The sequence below is a fragment of the Gossypium raimondii genome, chromosome 11 (assembly GCF_025698545.1).
Source record: "Gossypium raimondii isolate GPD5lz chromosome 11, ASM2569854v1, whole genome shotgun sequence".
NCBI classification, from domain to species: domain Eukaryota; kingdom Viridiplantae; phylum Streptophyta; class Magnoliopsida; order Malvales; family Malvaceae; genus Gossypium; species Gossypium raimondii.
This window is the reverse complement of record NC_068575.1, coordinates 26,157,289-26,163,056: the sequence shown is the minus strand read 5'-3', so window position 1 is coordinate 26,163,056 and position 5,768 is coordinate 26,157,289. Positions and strand designations below refer to the sequence as shown.

Genomic DNA, 5,768 nt, shown 5'->3' with positions numbered 1-5,768 from the left:
TTGTGTGAGCTACCTTGTGCGAACTACCTTGTGCGAGCTTCCTTGTGCGAGTTACTCTTGTACGAGCTACCTAATGTGTGAGCTTATAGTGTATTGTGGGAACCCTGTAAGACACCAATCTAAGTGCATGGGCGAACCCCAAATAATGTGTGCCAGTCGTACCTTATGCAAACCATAGCGTATGCGAAATCTAAACCTCATGTACGAACCTTACTCAAGTGCAAACCCTTACCATGTGTGAATCTAAACCTCATGTACGAACCTTACTCAAGTGCAAACCCTTAAGTATGAAATACGAAACCTTGTATATTAACATGTGAGCCTATAGGTGATATTCTATGTGACTGTATGTGTTGTGCAAACCTGAGCGATATGCAAACCTATTATATGTTTTGCAAACCTATCTTAAAATGATATGCGAGCCTATACTAGTTTGATATACGAATTGTGTTTATGCGTGTAATATATGCTACATGTAAGCCATATTATTTTGTGAACCATCATTGTCGGGTAACCCGGGATGATAGATTTGATTCGATAAACCATCATTGTTGGGCAATCCTTAGTGGTAGGTCATCATTTTCGGGCAACTCAGGATGACAAATTTGATTCGATAAACCATCTTTGCTAGGCAATCTAAGGTGGTAGGTCATCGTTGTCGGGCAATCTAAGTTGACAGACTAAAATATCTGATTCATGATGATGTATGAACTGTTACATTTCATGAACTGTTATTTGATACGAATTGATATTTTATGTGATCTGTCTATTTTATGCGAAATGCTTATTTTATGAGACTAGTTATGTCGTGTGAGTTACAACTTAGTGTAATAATATGTGAACCATTATTGTATGCCTTATTTAACCTAACTGATGTGTTTACTTGTAATATGTTCGAGTACTCATTGAACTTCAATAAGCTCATTGATGCGTCATGAACTAATTAAAAATTTGACTAAGGCATGTCCACCAATCAATTAAGAGTATAGCTACGGTGAGCAAATATATCATAACCATGAAGACTAAAGGTACTAACCGAATAATTCCCATCTTTCTATTATTTAACCGAACAATTCAAGTGATTGATTAAAAATTGAAATTAAGTAATGAACACAACAAAGAAAAAATCACAAAAAATAATTGAGTAATAACCAAGAAGCGAAATAATACCCAAGAAAGTATTCACCTAGATTTCATATGTCACTTTAATCTAAATTACGCAATTTCGATACTTAGAATCTTGATTCGCAGAAATCCCTAAATTATGCTAATATCTCTTTCGAGCATAAGAGCAATTGACACTAGGTTGATTAATTGAAATTTCTTTCTAATTAAAACTTTTATTACCATATTAACTCGTGTTATGGATTCCCCTATTAGATTTGACTCTAATCCGGAAGATTTATGTAATCTTATTTCTAGGATTGCATGCAACTCCACTCAATTACGCAAGATCTACTCCTAAACAAGGTCTATTCAACCTTCGATTTAAGCACATCAAACATGGATTAATAATCTAGAAATATTAAACAAAGAATTAAACATATAATTAGAATAATAAACTTAGTATTTGTTGCGTAAAATAAAAATCAAATGACAAAATCCATCATAGGGTTCCTCTCTAGGTATTTAGAAAATTAGTTCATGCTTGGAAATAGAAAATTCTAAGATACAATATAACCAAAAGAAATAAAAAAATTCAAGATAATCTCCTACGAGATCAAATGAGAATCTTCAATCTTGGTGGAAATCTATTTCAAAATCGGCTTCAATGGTCTTTTACGAGTTGTTTTCTTGAGTATTCTATGACGACTCGCTCACATCTTATTTTTGTCATATATACATCTTAGAATGCCTGAAAAATCTAAAAATTGCGATTTTTCGCTGTTCATAGTGCAGATCCATGAAATTGACACGACCTACCACATGGCCATGTGGAATCCCATCTGGGTCACACACCTATGTATCCAGGTTTTGTGGAATGGATCGGCCTATGTGCCTTTTGTAGCTTGCTCCAATTTTCCAATTTTCGTTTGTTTTGATCCAAGTGGTTTATTAAGTATAAAAACATGAATTTAAAGTATTAGAAGAATAAAGTTCATAATTAACATCGAAAAATCACCCAAAAACGCATTAAGAATGAGATTAAAACATGTTTCTTTTAACACTTATCAAATATCACCACACTTTAGTGTTTTCTTGTCCTCAAGCAAAATTCTCAACTCACATTCAAGTTAACTTCCCTCAATTTATTATTTTCATCGATAATGTCTTAGTATAATCTACAGATAATCATGCATTGTAAATTCAAACTAAATTAACACTACAGAACACAAGCAATCCAAGCAGAGATTCTTAAAGTATAAAAACAGTATGCATCTTTGGTATCTCAATAATTACTTGAAATCCAAACTCAACAAGAATTAAAACTATTACTAAGGTTCACTCAAAGCACTCAAAATTGTTTAAGGTTCAAGTAATGTGCACTCAACAGTCGAACAAAAAAAGCTATTACCATTGGCTTGCTTTAAAATCAAATCTCCACCATTAAATGAGATGACACACCAATCAAAAGGTCTTTACAAGGTTGTAACGATGCTTAGGTTAAAGGTATGGAAAATGTCAGAAAAGTTGGTTATAATCGAGAGTCGAGTTGATAAGTTACCAAACTAGAAAGAATCAATTGATAAATTAAAAGAATTCATATCAACAAGAAATAAAGGATGAAAATGAGCTTTTCAATTGAATATGAAACTAACGATTCAAGCTTAATCAAAAACATTTTTTCTTTCTTTCTCTTTCTTTCTTTTAGAGTAGAGTAAAATTCAGCAATACAAATGATGAAATGTAGTCAAACAACTAATAAAATCAAATCTCAACAAACGGGTAGTCAATAAGAAAAATGATTTAAAACATTAATGTGAGTTATGGGTTAACATTAACGGGTTAGAAAAAATGTGTTAGGATCAACGAGTTTTACTAGGGGTTAATTCAATAAGTAAGTTGTTTAAAGGTTAGGTGGGTTAAATCTAATATGCCTCTATCATCTCAGTATATCAAATTAATAATGTGGTCTCGACATGTATAACCGAAGTAAGTTCTAGAATAACAAATTAAGTTGACATACTCATAACCAAAAACAAAATGAACACGAAAAAATATATGCTTTATAGGCTCAAAAGCTCATAAAAAATATAGTTTGAGCCGATAACTATTTACCTTGAATGTTTCGTAATCAGGGTGTGTTACCTCAATGGTTCCGTATGGGAATACCTTTTCTACCACAAATGGATTCAACCATCTTGACTTAAGCTTTATAGGGAACATTTGTGGATCTAAATTGTCCAACAACACTTTGTCTCCAACTTTCAATTGGTTCTTCCTCTTTAAATGCACAACATGACGTTGCTTTGTTATTTTTTTGAATGTTCTTGGGTTCTCATTAGCATTTGTTCATCGTTCATCTAATTCATCGAGCTGCACGATTCTCTCTTTACTTGTCCCTTGATTTCTATCACCTTGAAAAGATATGGTTTTAACACGTATTCATGAATGGTTTCTAGCAAAGAACATTGAGCCGTATGATAACTAACATTAAAATAATAACTAGTATCATCTCGCTCACTAGAAACTCTCACAACATCACATGCTTGAAGAGTAACCTCTTCACACCTACCCTTAGCATAAGTTACCCATTACCCACATCAATAACAATTCTAGCAATGGCTTAATAGGGTTGACCTAAGATCATGGGTACCTTAATATCCTTATCCATGTCTAATATAACAAAATCAACAGGGAATATAATTTATCTACTTTAACAAGTACATCTTCAATAATACTCCGAGGATACTTAATTGATCTATTAGCTAATTTAATACTCATCCTAGTGGGTTTTGGTTCTCTGAGACTAAATTATTTGAACATTTTATAATGCATTAGATTTATACTAGCACCAAAATCAGTCAAAGCTTTTTCTACATTTAAGCTACCAATAAAACAAGTAATAGTAAAACTCCCTAGATCTTGAAGCTTGGTGGGTAGTTTGTTCTAGAGAATGACTGAGCAGTCCTGATTGAGCTCCACGGTGGACATTTCATCTAACTTCCTTTTATTTGTTAACATCTCCTTTAAAAATTTTGTATACTTCGGCATCTGTGAAACAGCTTTAAAAAAAGGTAAGTTAATATGTAATATTTTGAAATGTTTAAGAAATTTACCATATTATTCGTTCATGCGGTCTTTGTTCACTTTTGACTCATATGGAATTTTTGGTTTGTATTTTCTGACCACCAACTTATGCTCTTTCTTACTTTCATCAACCCCATCATTTTGCTCAACATTTTCTAGATTCAGCTTCTTTTCAAGCTCGACTAACCCTTTCACGCTTCAAACTATGATTGCATAGACTTTCTCTTTTGGGTTCGTTTTAGTGTTACTAGTTAAACTTCCTTGTTGTCTCTCTGAAACCAATTTTGCAAGCTGACTAATCTGATTCTCGAGGCCCTGAATAGATGCATGTTGATTCCTCAAAACTGTCTTAGTTTTCTGGAATCTAGTTTCTGATGCTAAAATAAATTTAGTCAACATTTCTTCCGGATTCAACTTTTTTTTTCTTATTGATAAGGTTGTTGAAAACCTGGAGGGGGTTGTGACCTTTAATTTCCTTGACCACCCTAAGAAAAATTTGGATGATTCCTCCACGCTGGATTATAATTATTACTGTAAGGGTTATTCTAAGGTCTAGAATTATTACCCATAAAATCGACTTGCTTATGGTCCATATTATACTTGAAGGGAAAACATTTTGGATTAATCATCCCCGCTCTAGTTGCATCACTTTGCATTACTAGACTCACCTATTTAGCCAAACTCAAACTATCAATTTTCTTAGCAAGAGCTCCAACCTAACTTGCCAACATAGAAATTGCATCAATATAAAAAACTCCAACTACTTGGCAGGTTTTACTCTTGTAATTTGCCACTGAAAATTATTCAGTGTCATCTCCTCAATAAATTCTTGGGCTGCCTCAGGTGTTTTGGTATTCAATGTTCCATCAGTTGTTGCACCAACCATCTGCCTAGTCAAGGGATTCAAACCATTGTAAAATGTTTGAACTTGGAGCCACAAAGGTAGTTCATGATAAGGACATCTTCTCAAAAAATCCTTAAAGCTATCCCATGTATCATAAAGTGTTTTAATGTCAAATTGAACAAAACAAGAGATGTCATTCCTCAACTTAGTTGGTGAAAAATATTTCAACAAAAACTTCTTAGTCATCTGAGCCCAAGTAGTGATGAAACCTCGTGGAAGTGAATTCAACCACTATTTTTCCTTGCTCCCCAAAGAGAATGACAACAACTGTAAGCATAGGGCATCATCAGTAATGCCATTAATCTTAAATGTGTCGCAGATCTCTAGAAAGTTAGCAAAATGAGAATTTGGATCTTCATCTTGCTACCCATCAAACTAAAAATACTATTGCCCATCTAAATTGTGTTCGGCTTAATCTCAAAATTGTTTGCATTAACAGTCTGTCTGAAGATATTCAATTTAGCCCCTATCAAAGTGGGCTTATCCTAGTCATACATAGTCCAATGAGTAGGACGTGTAGGAGGTTGCATATTAACATGATTATTATCCATCTCCACAGTAATGTCCTTTTGCTCTTGTTTATATATTAGAATCTGTTAACCTTACTTCTCAAACTTCTCTCTGATTTCAACGAGCAGTCTTTTCGATCTTACTATAAAAAACTAATGGTTCC

The 5,768-nt window shown here is 33.5% G+C and overlaps 1 non-coding gene across 1 annotated transcript; it reads left to right on the top strand.

Annotated features, from left to right (window-relative positions):
- Positions 1-5,135: 5,135 nt before the first annotated feature.
- Positions 5,136-5,242, top strand: LOC128035014 (small nucleolar RNA R71). The gene has a single exon (XR_008191418.1). It is a non-coding gene; the product is annotated as a small nucleolar RNA R71 (small nucleolar RNA).
- Positions 5,243-5,768: the final 526 nt, after the last annotated feature.